This window comes from Anolis sagrei, chromosome 9 (assembly GCF_037176765.1).
Source record: "Anolis sagrei isolate rAnoSag1 chromosome 9, rAnoSag1.mat, whole genome shotgun sequence".
Lineage (NCBI taxonomy): Eukaryota > Metazoa > Chordata > Lepidosauria > Squamata > Dactyloidae > Anolis > Anolis sagrei.
The window spans coordinates 8,573,632-8,588,112 of NC_090029.1; the positions used below are offsets into that span (position 1 = coordinate 8,573,632).

The 14,481-nt window shown below is 39.0% G+C and overlaps 1 protein-coding gene across 5 annotated transcripts in view; it reads right to left on the bottom strand.

The window, feature by feature from the left end:
- SIN3A (SIN3 transcription regulator family member A) overlaps positions 1-10,660 on the bottom strand; it is an 86,164-nt gene extending 75,504 nt beyond the window's left edge. For 2 of the 5 annotated variants that reach the window (XM_067471261.1, XM_067471259.1), the window contains exon 1: positions 2,149-2,382. The gene's annotated coding sequence lies outside the window, so the exon portion shown is untranslated. Of the gene's footprint in view, positions 1-2,148; positions 2,383-10,615 lie in introns of those variants that run through there. The other 3 variants (XM_067471263.1, XM_067471262.1, XM_067471260.1) reach the window with 2 other exon arrangements.
- Positions 10,661-14,481: the final 3,821 nt, after the last annotated feature.

The window sequence follows — 14,481 nt, forward strand, 5'->3', positions numbered from 1 at the left end:
CTAACATTGGTTATGGGCCCAGTGACTGAGGGGGGAAAGGAAAGGGTCTGGAGCTCTCAGGAATGGTGGGAGTTGAAGTCCAGAACATCCAGAGGGCCCAAATTTAACATGCCTGGTCTACACACTGACCTAACATTAGTTATGGGACCAGTGGCTGAGGGGGGAAAGGAAAGGGCCCGGGGTTCTCAGGAATGGTGGGAGTTGAAGTGCCTGATCTACACACTGACCTAACATTGGTTATGAGCCCAGCACTCCATTTAATGGGCTGAGATGGAATAGGAAAGGACCTGGGGCTGTTAGGAAGTGTTGGAGTTGGAGTCCAAAAAATTTGGAGGGTCCGAGTTTGCCCATGCCTGGTCGATATGCTGATCTAACATTGGTTATGGGTCTAACACTCAATTTAAGCGACTGAGGGGGGAAAAGAAAGGGCTTGGGGCTGTTAGGAATGGTGGGAGTTGGAGGGCCCAAAATTGCCCTTGCCTCACATAACTAAATATGATAATAATGTTTCTCTCTCGTCCTCTTTCATTCGAAAGCCTAAATCCTGTCATAACACTGCAAGAGAGAGGGAAAATATTCTCAGTCTACTGACCCCTTCAAAGAGGCCCAAAGGACCCAAACAAAACCACTGGTGCCTTCAAGACAATGGCAAGAGAGGAGGAAAAGAACTCTGAGTGTATCTGCAAAAGCAAGCAAGAACCAGGAAATGAAGGGGGGAAAAAAGGAAGCTGTTGTTTGTAAAGGGAGCGGGGCCAAGAGCTGGCCCCGCCCACTTCCGCCCGGGCTATATAGGTGTTAAAGGGCGGAGACTAGCTTACTTCCTGGTCTCCCGGGCCAATGGGACCAAAAGGGGGCGGGGCTACGAGACGCTCCGCCCATTCTGTGTTATCGATGCAGGGATAGGGTAGAATTTGGGAAGGGGCGGGGCCCAAGCTAAGCCCCGCCCACGGCTTCCTTCCAGTCTCCAAGGCCGGCAGGAGAAAATGGAGCGTTTTGAAAAAGGCGGAGCAAAGCAAGCTCCGCCCCATCTAAGCGGGACCAATAGGAGAGAAGGGGCGGAGCTCGGCTCCAATAGGAGAGGCGGGGCGAGGTGAAGCTCCTCCCACTCCCTGCCGTTCAAGGCGAATAGAAGGGGCAGAGCGAGATTAAGCCCCACCCCCTTTCCACATGGCTAATAAGGAGAGATGGAGCGGGGCCAGCTGGAGCCCCGCCCCCTCTTCAGTCTCATTGGCTAGGAGGGAAGGGGCGGGGCCAGACATAGCTCCGCCCACGCCTCTTCGCTGATAGAAGGAAAGAATAGAAGAGGCGGGGCCACTTTACACAAGGATTACAGAGGAGGGGCGGGGCTTCTCTAGCCTCTTCGCTGATAGGAGGAAAGAATAGAAGAGGCGGGGCCAGATAGAACCCCTCCTGTCCCTTTACCACAAGGGTAATACAAAAGGGGCGGAGCTAAACCGAGCCCCACCCACCCAACCCCGACAAAATACGACAGAAGGGGCGGGGACAAGCAAAGCCCCCGCCCATTCCTTTACTACAATAATAGGGAAGGGGCGGAGCTAAACTGAGCCCCGCCCATTTCCCCGGACAAATACGACAGAAGGGGCGTGGACAAGCGAAGCCCCGCCCATTTTCTTTCCCTCGTCTCCGCTGTTTCTTCTGAAGGCTCCAATAAGGGGCGGGGCCAAGCGTAGCTCCACCCACTTCCTTTCCCCAAGACTTGGAGAAGAGGCTCCCGCCCACTCCTCCTTCAAGGCTAACAAAAAGGGCGGAGCCTTGTAGGGACACGCCCACTCCTGCCACCGCAAGGTTAAAGAAGGGGGCGGGGCCACACCAAGCCCCGCCCCGCGCTCATTTTCCCTCTTCCACAAGGCTAGAGGGAGAAGGGGCGTGGCAGAGTCGAAAAGGGGGCGGGGCTTGTCCGCTGCGCCTTTTGTGATTGGCCAAGGGGGGCGGGGCTTGACCGCTGCGCCGTTTCTGATTGGCCCGCGCGGGCTCACAACCCGCGAGCGCGTCCTGCCTCAGGCCCCGCCCCCCTCCGGCTGCCCGCGCATGCGCGCTCGGCTCGCGCTCTCTCAAGCGGGCCCCCCCCCTCCCCACACGCCGCCTCCCCGCCTCCGTCCCTCCGCAGCCGGCCCGGCTCGGCCTCACCTCAGTCTCGGCGCCCTCCTCGGTTCTCTTCGCGGCTTTCTCCGCCTCAGGAGATTGGAGAGGCGGGAGGGACGAGGCAGCTGCCTCAGGGCTTCCCTCCGTCGCGTAGGCGCGGGCGCCGAGGCTTCCGCAGCCGCTCCAGACCAACCGTCGCCTCAGGACAGTCGCCGCCGCTGAGCACTGCCCGCTTCTCTGTTCCCTGAGAAATCCCGCCCCGCTCCCCTGCCCCGGGAAGGCCTCCCGCGCGCCGATTGGGCCGCCCCCACGTCCCTCAGTCGCCTCCGCCAATCAGCGCTCGCCTCCCGCTCGCCTCCGACTCCCCGATTGGACGGCCAGCTTCCCAGGAAGGGGATGCGAGAGGAGGCGGGGAAGAAGGAGAGGAAGGAAGGCCCCGCCCCTCCTGCGCGCCCATTGGTCGGCCCGCCACGGGGAAGGCGCCGCCTGTAAGCCCGCCGAGCTGTCAATCCCGGCCTCCCTCCCAAAGGGGGCGGGGACAAAGGAGGAGGCGAGGGAAGGAACGCGTCCCCGCCCAGCGCCAGGCCACGCCCACCGGGCTGCCAGCAGGCCACGCCCCCTCCTCCTCCCCCCTCCCCTTGGGGAGCCTTTTGTGGAATGTTTACATCCGCCCGGGTTGGCAAAATGAATGCCCAGCATTGCAGGGAGGGAGTCATCACTCTCTCATACAGATAGATAGATAGATAGTGTGATAATATATATGCATATATATATAGAGAGAGAGAGATTGATGGGGAGTGTGTGTGTATATGTGTATATATATATATATATATATATACACACACACACTCCCCATCAATCTTTCTCTCTATATATATGTATATATATTATCACACTATCTATCTATCTAGTGTGATAATATATATATACATATATATATATAGAGAGAGAGAGATTGATGGGGAGTGTGTGTGTATATATATATATTTATATACATACACACACACTCCCCATCAATCTTTCTCTCTCTATATATATGTATATATACTATCACACTATCTATCTATCTATCTATCTATCTATCTATCTAGTGTGATAATATATAAACATATATATAGAGAGAGAGATTGATGAGTGTGTATATATATATATATTGACAACCAGTCAATTATATATATATATAATTGACTGGTTGTACACACACACACACACACACACTCCCCATCAATCTCTCTCTATATATATGTATATATATTATGTATGTATATAATCACAGTCAATTATATATATATAGAGAGAGAGAGAGAGATTGATGGGGAGTGTGTGTGTGTGTGTGTGTATATATATATATATATAATTGGTTGCCCTGACACGACATATATATACACACACACACACACACACATATATTATTCCATCTATATACCTCGATGGATGAGGATATACACACACACAGTCACACACACACATATATATACATACACACACACACACATATATATCCCGTCACTATATATATATCTATATGTATAACTCGAGGGATGAGGATATATATACATATACACACTCCCCATCAATCTCTCTCTCTCTATATATGTATATATATTATCACACTATATCTATATATCTATATATCTATATATATCCCCATTCCTCGAGTTATACATATAGATATATATATACTGATGGGATATATATATATATGACTGTGTGTATGTATATCCCCATCCACCGAGTTATATAGATTTATTACAGTGATGGAATAATATATATGTGTGTGTGTGTGTGTGTGTGTATGTGTATATATATATATGTCGTGTCAGGGCAACCAGTCAATTATTTATATATATATATATATATATATACACACATACACACACACACACACACTCCCCATCAATGTATTGATATATATAATTGACTGTGATAATATATATATACATATATAGAGAGAGAGATTGATGGGGAGTGTGTGTATGTGTATATATATATATATAAAATTGACTGGTTGCCCTGACATGACATATATATATACACACACACACACACATATATATATTATTCCATCACTGTAATATATCTATATAACTCAATGGATGGGGATATACACACACACAGTCACACATATATATACATACACACACACATATATCCCGTGACTATATATATATCTATATGTATAACTTGAGGAATGGGGATATATATATATATATATATATATATATATATATATAGTGTGATAATATATATACATATATAGAGAGAGAGATTGATGGGGAGTGTGTATATGTATATATATCCCCATCCCTCAAGTTATACATATAGATATATATATAGTGACGGGATATATATATGTGTGTGTGTGTGTGTATATATATGTGTGTGACTGTGTGTGTGTATATCCCCATCCATCGAGTTATATAGATATATTACAGTGATTGAATATATATATATGTGTGTGTGTGTGTGTGTATACACATAGATACATACACACACACACACACACATATATATATATATTCCACATATACACACACACACACACACACATATATATATATATATATGTGTGTGTGTGTGTGTGTGTGTGTGTGTCGTGTCAGGGCAACCAGTCAATTATACCCCCATCCATTGATATATATATAGATATATATACCCATCCATTGATATAGATAGATAGATAGATAGATAGATAGATAGATAGATAGATAGATAGAGTGATGGGATAAATAGATATAGGTATATCCTGATCCATCGAGTTATAAATACACACACACACGTATATATCTATGTATGGTGACGGGATATATATGTGTGTGTGTGTATGTATATATATGTGTGAGACTGTGTGTGTGTGTATCCCCATCCATCAAGTTATAGCTATAGATATATTACAGTGATGGAGTATATACAGGGTTAGTCAAAATGCATAGGCCAAACATACATACAATTGTATGTATGTTTGGCCTATGCATTTTGACTAACCCTGTATATATATACATTCCCATCCATCGATTTATAGATATATGTATGTATCTATAATGACGGGATATATATGTGTGTGTATGTATGTATGTATGTATATATATGTGTATCCCCATCCATCGAGTTATATAGATATATTACAGTGATGGAGTGTGTATATATATATATATATATATATATATATCCCCATCCATCGATTTATAGATATATGTATGTATGTATAGTGACGGGATATATATGTGTGTGTGTGTGTATGTATGTATGTATATATATGTGTATCCCCATCCATCGAGTTATAGATATATTACAGTGATGGTATATATATATATATATATACACACACATACCCATCCATTGAGGTATATATATATATATATAGAGAGAGAGAGAGAGATGAGATATATAGATATAGGTATATCCCCATCAATCGATATGTGTGTATGCATGTATGTATGTATATGTGTATTCCCATCCATCGAGTTATAGATATATTACAGTGATGGTATATATATCCCCATCCATTTATATAGATAGTTATACAGATAGATAGTGATGATATATATAGATATAGGTATATCCCCATCCATATATGTATGTATATATGTATGTATGTATAGTGACGGGATATATATGTGTGTATGTATGTATATATATGTGTGTGTGTATATATCCCCATCCATCGAGTTATATATATAGATATATTACAGTGATGGAACATATATATATATATATAGAGAGAGAGAGAGAGAGAGAGTGATGGGTTATATAGATATAGATATATAGATATATCCACATCCATTGAGGTTTATATATATATATATATATATAGAGAGAGAGAGAGAGAGAGAGAGAGAGAGAGATGGGATATATATATCCACATCCATCAAGTTATAGATATAGTGATGGGATATATATATATCCCCATTCATCGAGTTATATAGCTATATATATAGTGATGGGGTATATGTGCGTGTGTGTATATATATAGTTAGATAGATATAGATATATAGATATATAGATATATAGATATAGATATATATGTACATATGCACACACATATACAGTATAATATATATACACACACATATACACACACTTTTTGGAGAATATATTCCAGAAACAAATGTAAATCAGGAGCTGGATGAAAATGGCCGTATACAAATTATTTGGTTACCCTGCAATCTTATTTGACCCAGCTTCTATCTTTGGAGAGGGAGATACATGCACACAGTATGTATGTGTGTAATTATTATTATTATTATTATTATTATTATTATTATTTACCCACCTCGAGCCAGGGCATAACTGAGTTAATAATAATAATAATAATAATAATAATAATAATATTAATAATATTTTAACCGCCTCGAGCCAGGGGCACAACATAACAAATAATAATAATAATAATAATAATAATAATAATAATAATAATAATAATAATAATACCATAAATATTATTTCACCTGCCTTGAGCCAGGACACAACATAGTAAATAATAATAATAATAATAATAACAACAACAACAATAGCAATGTCACCATACCAGGAAAAACTCAGCTGTTATCAGGACCTCAAAAGTGAACTGCAAATGGTCTGGCACAAGCCAGTCAAGGTGGTCCCAGTGGTGATCAGCACACTGGGTGCAGTGCCTAAAGACCTTGGCCTGCACTTAAAAACAATCGGCGCTGACAAAATTACCATCTGCAGAAGGCCACCTTACTGGGATCTGCACACATTATTCACCGATACATCACACAGTCCTAGACACTTGGGAAGTGTCCGACGTGTGATCCAACACAACAACCAATAGAGTGTCTGTTGTGAGCTCATCTTGTGTTTCAAATAACAACAACAACAACAACAATAATAATAATAACAACGTGTGATCCAATACTATTATTATTATATAATATAATATATTATATATTATATAATTATATAATAATTATACTCTTATTATTATGATGATGCTATTATTATATTATATATTACATTATATAATTATATAATAATACTCATTATTATTATGATGCTATTATTATATTATATATTATATTATATAATTATGCAATAATAATACTCTTATTATTATGATCCTATTATTATATATTATATTATATAATTATGCAATAATAATACTCTTATTATTATTATGATCCTGGTATTATTATTATTATTTACATCCCACTTTTTCTATCTAAAAGTAGCTTAACGTAAAACTGATGCAATACAATGTAAAAACCTAAACAAACCTATGCAGGCGTTAAAATAGAATTAAATATTAATGGTATTTAAAAACAAACAGTTAAAATCTATGAACTCCTGCTACGGAAGATACCACCATGATATATCAAACCAGCAAAAAACCTTAATCCAACATTGGATTTTGAAAATTCAAGCCACCTCTGAGTCTTGATTGCCTATATCCACATAGATTTAAGTATAGGATGCACTATATACACAACACACAACCTATAAAGTTGACGATTGGCTTGAATACACACACATACACACACATATATACACACATACATACACATATAATATACACATACACTTAAATGTAGAATATATTATATACACAACGCACAACATATTAATTTGATAATCGGCTTGATTATATATACATATATACACACGCACACATACACTTAAATGTAGAATACATTATATATACAACACAACGTATTAAGTTGACAATCGGCTTGAATACACACACGCGCACACATATACACACACATACATACACATATACACATACACTTACATGTAGAATACATTATATATACAACTCAACCTATTAAGTTGACAATCAGCTTGAATATATATATGTATATACACACACACACACACACACATAAACACACACATATATACACACATACATACACATATACACATACACTTAAATGTAGAATACATGATATATACAACACAACCTATTAAGTTGACAATCAGCTTGACTATATATATGTATATATATATATACATACATACACATAAACACACACATATATACACACACACATACATACACATATACACATACACTTAAATGTAGAATACATTATATACAGAATTCATAACCTATTTAGTTGACCAGTGACTTGAAGACACATATACTTCCAAACCACAAGTGCGGACTACATATACATACATACATACATACATACATACATCCAAATGAAGTCAGTTTGAAGTCGTATACTTCCAAAACTGTGTGTCTACATGTATATTACACACACAGAGCCTATTAAGCCAAACTAAATATATGATGTTATATGACAGTAACAGTATAGATCAAGGAAGTGAGGACTAGCCAATCCTTCTACACTGTGAGATTAATGCAGTTTGACCCCACTTTAACCGCTATGGCTCAAGGCTATGGAATCCTGGCAGATGTATGTATATCTATATATGAGGGATGTATGTATGTATGCATGTGTGGGTATACATATGTGTGTGTGTGTCTATATATATATATAGGAGATGTGTATGTGTATAGGTGTCTTGGAGATAGATGTGTGTATATGGGAAGTCTATATATATGTATATATGTGTGTATATATATATGGGAGATGTGTATGTATGTATGGGAAATGTGTGTGTATATATGTGTGTATGCATATATGTTTATATATAGAGAGAGGAGATGTGTATGTATATGTATATATAGTAGATGCATGTGTGTGTGTGTATGTATATGTATGTATGTATGTATGTGTGTGTGTGTGTGTGTATATATATATATATATATATATATATATATGGGAGAGGTATGTGTATATATATAAGAGATAGCCGCCCCGAGTCCCCTCTGGGGAGATGGTGGCAGAGTATAAATTTTATTATTTTATATTTATATATGTGTGTTTGTGTATGAATACATGAGAGAGGTACGTATATATATGTGTGTATATGAATATGGGAGATGTATGTTTGTATATTTGTGCATGTGCAGCTATATACATATATATAGATATGAGAGATATATGCATTTATTTATGTGCGTTGTGTGTGTGTAGATGTAATAAATAAATAAACATATATAGGAAGATGCCAGTATGCAGTGTATACATGCAGTGTATGTGTGTGTGTGTGTGTGTATGTATACATGGGAGAGGTATGTATATATATGTGTGTGTATGAATATGGGAGATGTATGTTTGTATATTTGTGCATGTGCAGCTATATACATATATATAGATATGAGAGACATATGCATTTATTTATGTGCGTTGTGTGTGTGTATATGTAATAAATAAATAAACATATATAGGAAGATGCCAGTATGCAGTGTATACATGCAGTGTATATGTGTGTGTGTGTATGTATACATGGGAGAGGTATGTATATATATGTGTATATTAATATGGGAGATGTATGTTTGTATATTTGTGCATGTGCAGCTATATACATATATATAGATATGATATATGCATTTATTTATGTGCGTTGTGTGTGTGTATATGTAATAAATAAATAAACATATATAGGAATATGCAGTGTATACATACGTGTTTGCTATATATATATGTATGTATGTATGTATATGTATGAAACAACTGACCCACAGGTTTCCGATGCAACTCCAAAGCCGAATTATTTCTCAACCCAACCTTTGGACAGGGAAGGCGAAACTCCGAGCACCTCATAGTCTTGAGCCTGGGCAGTCTGAGTGGGGTCGAAACTGTGTTAAAATTGCAGTGTAGACGCATCTAGTAAATTCATGAACATGTAACACTACGCCAGAGGCGATGATGCATGGTTCATATAAGTAATAGCTGACAGGGAAGACCTTTTATGCCGTGCATGAATGTATTATCTTAGAGATCCTGAGGCAGGGAGTTCCGCAGGTCAACAGGAACTGTTTTTTCCCCATAGCATCATATAGATCTTAGAGATCCTGAGGCAGGGAGCTCCATAGGTCAACAGGAACTGTTTTTTCCCCATAGCATCATATAGATCTTAGAGATCCTGAGGCAGGGAGCTCCATAGGTCAACAGGAACTGGTTTTTCCCATAGCATCATATAGATCTTAGAGATCCCGAGGCAGGGAGTTCCACAGGTCAACAGGGACTGTTTTTCCCATAGCATCATATAGATCAGGCATGAGCCCACCCTCCAGGTGTTTTGGACTCCAACTCCCACCATTCCTAACAGCCTACCGGCTGTTAGGAATGGTGGGAGTTGCAGTCCAAAACACCTGGAGGGAGGGCCCAAGTTGGCCCATGCCTGATCTATATGATGCTATGGGAAAAACAGTTCCTGTTGACCTGTGGAACTCCCTGCCTCGGGATCTCTATAGATCAGGCCCATGCCTGATCTATATGATGCTATGGCCCAATGCAATGGGATCCCCAGACTGGAGAGCCACAAACAACAGGGATCGAGTGGATCCTTCCCCATCTCCCTCCCCCAAACAGTCCCCCCAAAAATCTCCCCCCTGGAGATCAAGGAAAACAAGCCAGCCGCCCAATCAGGAAGCAACGTGAGCATCCTCAATGGGGAAGCAGCTGTTGCCTACCTTGCCAAGCCCAGCCAGGATTCCTGAATGGGGAAGGAACGCCCCTCGAAGGGGATTGGCTGGGGGGAGGGGAGTGCGTCACAGCCGTGGGCGGGGCGGGGCGGGGGGAAGCCACGCCCCCTTCGTCTAGTGGGTTTTTGGGAAGCTAGAGAGAACTAGATAGCAAGATGGATAGATAGAAAGATAGATGGATGGATAGATAGATAAAGAAATCAAGATAGATAGAAAGGTAGATAAATAGATAGGATAGATAGAAAGATAGATGGACTGATAGATGGATGGATGGATAGATAGATAGGTTGGATAGATGGACAGACAGATGGACAGATAGAAAGATAGCTAGATGGATGGATGGATGGATAGGTAGGTAGAAATCAAGATAGAAAGATGGACAGATAGATAGATGGATAGCAAGATAGAAAGAAAGCTAGATAGGTAGGTAGGTAGATAGAAGGATCCCGCCTGCCTCACAGGCACGTCTGGCGGGGACGAGAGAGAGGGCCTTCTCGGTGTTGGCCCCCCAGCTGTGGAACTCCCTCCCTGCTGACATCAGACAGGCGCCCTCCCTCATGGCCTTTCATAAGGGCCTGAAGACGTGGCTCTTCGAGCAGGCTTTCAACTGAGTGCTATGTTACTGGAAATGACAACCGGAATGAATTTACGACTACGAGATTGATTATGATTCCATAATATGACGCAGCGGATTTTTAGTGTAATTTAAATGTTGTGTATTAGTGATGTTAGTTTGTTGTCCTGATTGCTTTGTAAAGTGTCTTCTTTGTATTGTACACCGCCACGAGTCGCCCTAGGGCTGAGAGCGGCGGTTAATAAATGCAAGAAATAAATAAATAATAAATAAAATAAATAGATAGATAGGATAGATAGATAGAAAGATAGAAAGCTACATAGAAAGCTAGATGGATGGAAAGATAGATAGAAAGGAAGAAAGATAGATAGATAGGAAGATAGATAGAAATCAAGATAGATATAGATAGATGGAGCCCCCGGTGGCGCAGTGGGTTAAAGCACTGAGCTGCTGAGCTTGTTGATCGAAAGGTTGTAGGTTCGATTCCGGGGAGCGGCGTGAGCTTCCGCTGTCAGCTCTAGCTTCTGCCAACCTAGCAGTTCGAAAACATGCAAATGTGAGTAGATCAATAGGTACCGCTCTGGCGGGAAGGTAACTTTGCTCCATGCAGTCATGCCGGCCACATGACCTTGGAGGTGTCTACGGACAATGCTGGCTCTTTGGCTTAGAAATGGAGATGAGCACCACACCCCAGAGTCAGACATGACTGGACTTAATGTCAGGGGACTACCTTTACCTTTACCTTATAGATAGATAGATAGATAGATAGATAGGTAGATAGATAGATAGACAGTAAGAAAGAAAGACAGACAGACAGAAAGATAAAGAAATCTAGATAGGTAGATAGATAGGATAGATAAATAAATAGATGGACTGATAGATAGAAAAATGGATGGATTGATAGATAGGTTAGGTAGATGGACAGAGAGATAGATGGATAGATAGAAAGATAGAAAGCTAGATGGATGGATGGATGGATAGGTAGATAGATAGATAGATAGATAGTCAGGTAGAAAGATGGATAGATAGAGAGAGAGAGAGAAAGATGGATGGACAGATAGTAAGATGGATAGATAGATGAATAGTAAGATAGAAAGCTAGATAGATAGGTACACAAATAGATGGATGGATGGATAGATGAATGGATAGATAGAAAGGAAGAAAGGTAGAAATCAAGATAGATAGATAGATAGATAGATGGATAGATAGATAGAAGGCTAGATAAATAGAAAGAAATCAAGATAGAAAGATAGATAGAAAGGTAGATAAATAGATAAGATGGATACAAAGATAGATGGATAAATAGAAAGAAAGAAAGCTAGACAGATAGAAAATAACTAGATAGATAAATAGAAAGAAATCAAGGATAGATAGCTAGATAGAAAGATAATAGAAAGATGGATAGATATATAGATGAATAGATAGAAAGATAAATAGAAAGATAGAAAGAGCGCTAGATAGGTAGATAGATGGATAGATAGAAAGATAAATAGAAAGATGGATAGATAGGATTGATAGAAAGATGGATAGAAAGCTAGATAGATAGATAAATAGAAAGATAGACAGAAAGGCTAGATAGATGGATTAATAGAAAGAAATCAAGGATAGATAGCTAGATAGAAAGATAAATAGATAGAAAGGTAGATAGAACTGCTAGGTTGGCAGAATCTGGGGCTAACAGCAGGAGCTCACCCCACTCCCCAGATTCAAACCTGCAACCTTTCGGACAGCAAGTTCAGCAGCTCAGCACCACAGGAGGCTCCATATACTGACAGTGTATTTTATATATTGTGGTATAATAATATAATAAAATATAATAATATATGACAACTGTATATCTTACATGTAATATTGCTAATAATATTTCAGTATAGTGGTATAGTACAATATAGCAATATATAATACTAATATTGTGCTATGCTAAAATATTGTATGTATAATATTGATATTATAATGTAATACAATATATATAATAATATATATAATGGCTTAAACCTCTGTGGCAACAGGACTGAAGACCGACAGGTCGCAGGTTCGAATCCGGGAAGAGTGCGGATGAGCTCCCTCTGTCAGCTCCAGCTCCACATGTGGGGACATGAGAGAAGCCTCCCACAAGGATGGTAAAAAATCAAAACATCCGGGCAACGTCCTTGCAGATGGCCAATTCTCATACCAGAAGTGACTTGCATTTTCTCAAGTCAGTCCTGACACGTGTGTGTGTATATGTGTATATATATATATGTGTGTGTGTGTATTGGTATAATATAATTATATATATAATATTATATTATATATATATAATATATATATTATATATATTAGTATATAGTAATATATACTAATATTGTAGTATGCTAATATATTGTATATACATATATTGGGATTATAATGTAATACAATATACTAATACAATATATATAATATAGTAAAACAAATATAGTAAATATAATTACTATTGATAATATATGCAATATTGTTTTATTATTGTATATTTGAGGTTCTAATGTTTTTGATTGTGAGCCGCTTTGAGTATCTGTATGGAGAGCTAAATTGGGATATAGATAAATAAATGTACACCTAGTGGGAATTTGTAAATTAATTATTATTATTATTTTATTTAATAATAATCCCTTTTCTAAACTGTTTGGAACTCTTTGGCGCTCCCAGTGGACACAGTGAAAACTGCACCCTTGATCAAAGCAGATAAAATGTGCCTCTATGCCGCCCTCTTGAGGCCACATTGGAAATCGCACTGCTTTATTTATTATAATTATATATATTATTATTTTATAATATTTATATTTATAATATAAAAGGCACTGCCACAATAAAGAGAAGGGGAAAAAAGAAGTGAAAGAAGAGAGGAGGAAATAAAAAAAGAAACAAGGAACAAGAAGCTTTGATTGGATAGAAAAGGTACATTCGACACATCCGGAAATGGTGAGTTGTCTGTATACTTTATTTCCGTAAATACAAAACAAAAAAACAAAACCCCGAAACAAAAACGGATGTCGCCATACAACAGCGAACTGAGAACATTTACAGTTATCTCCAATTCGGATTTGATCAAGTTAATGTTAAATATTTTGTTTATTAAAAAAAAACAAGGAAAAAAGAGAATAGATTGTAGTAAATAAAAATGAAGAATATGCACATTCAATAGAGCTTATTTTCCAGTAAAAAGTTACTGAGGTTGGTTCGGATGCTGCTCTCTTCTCCAGGGAATAGAAAAGGAATGAGGAAAAGCCAACAGAAGGAAGGAAAGTGGGGCAAAAATAAT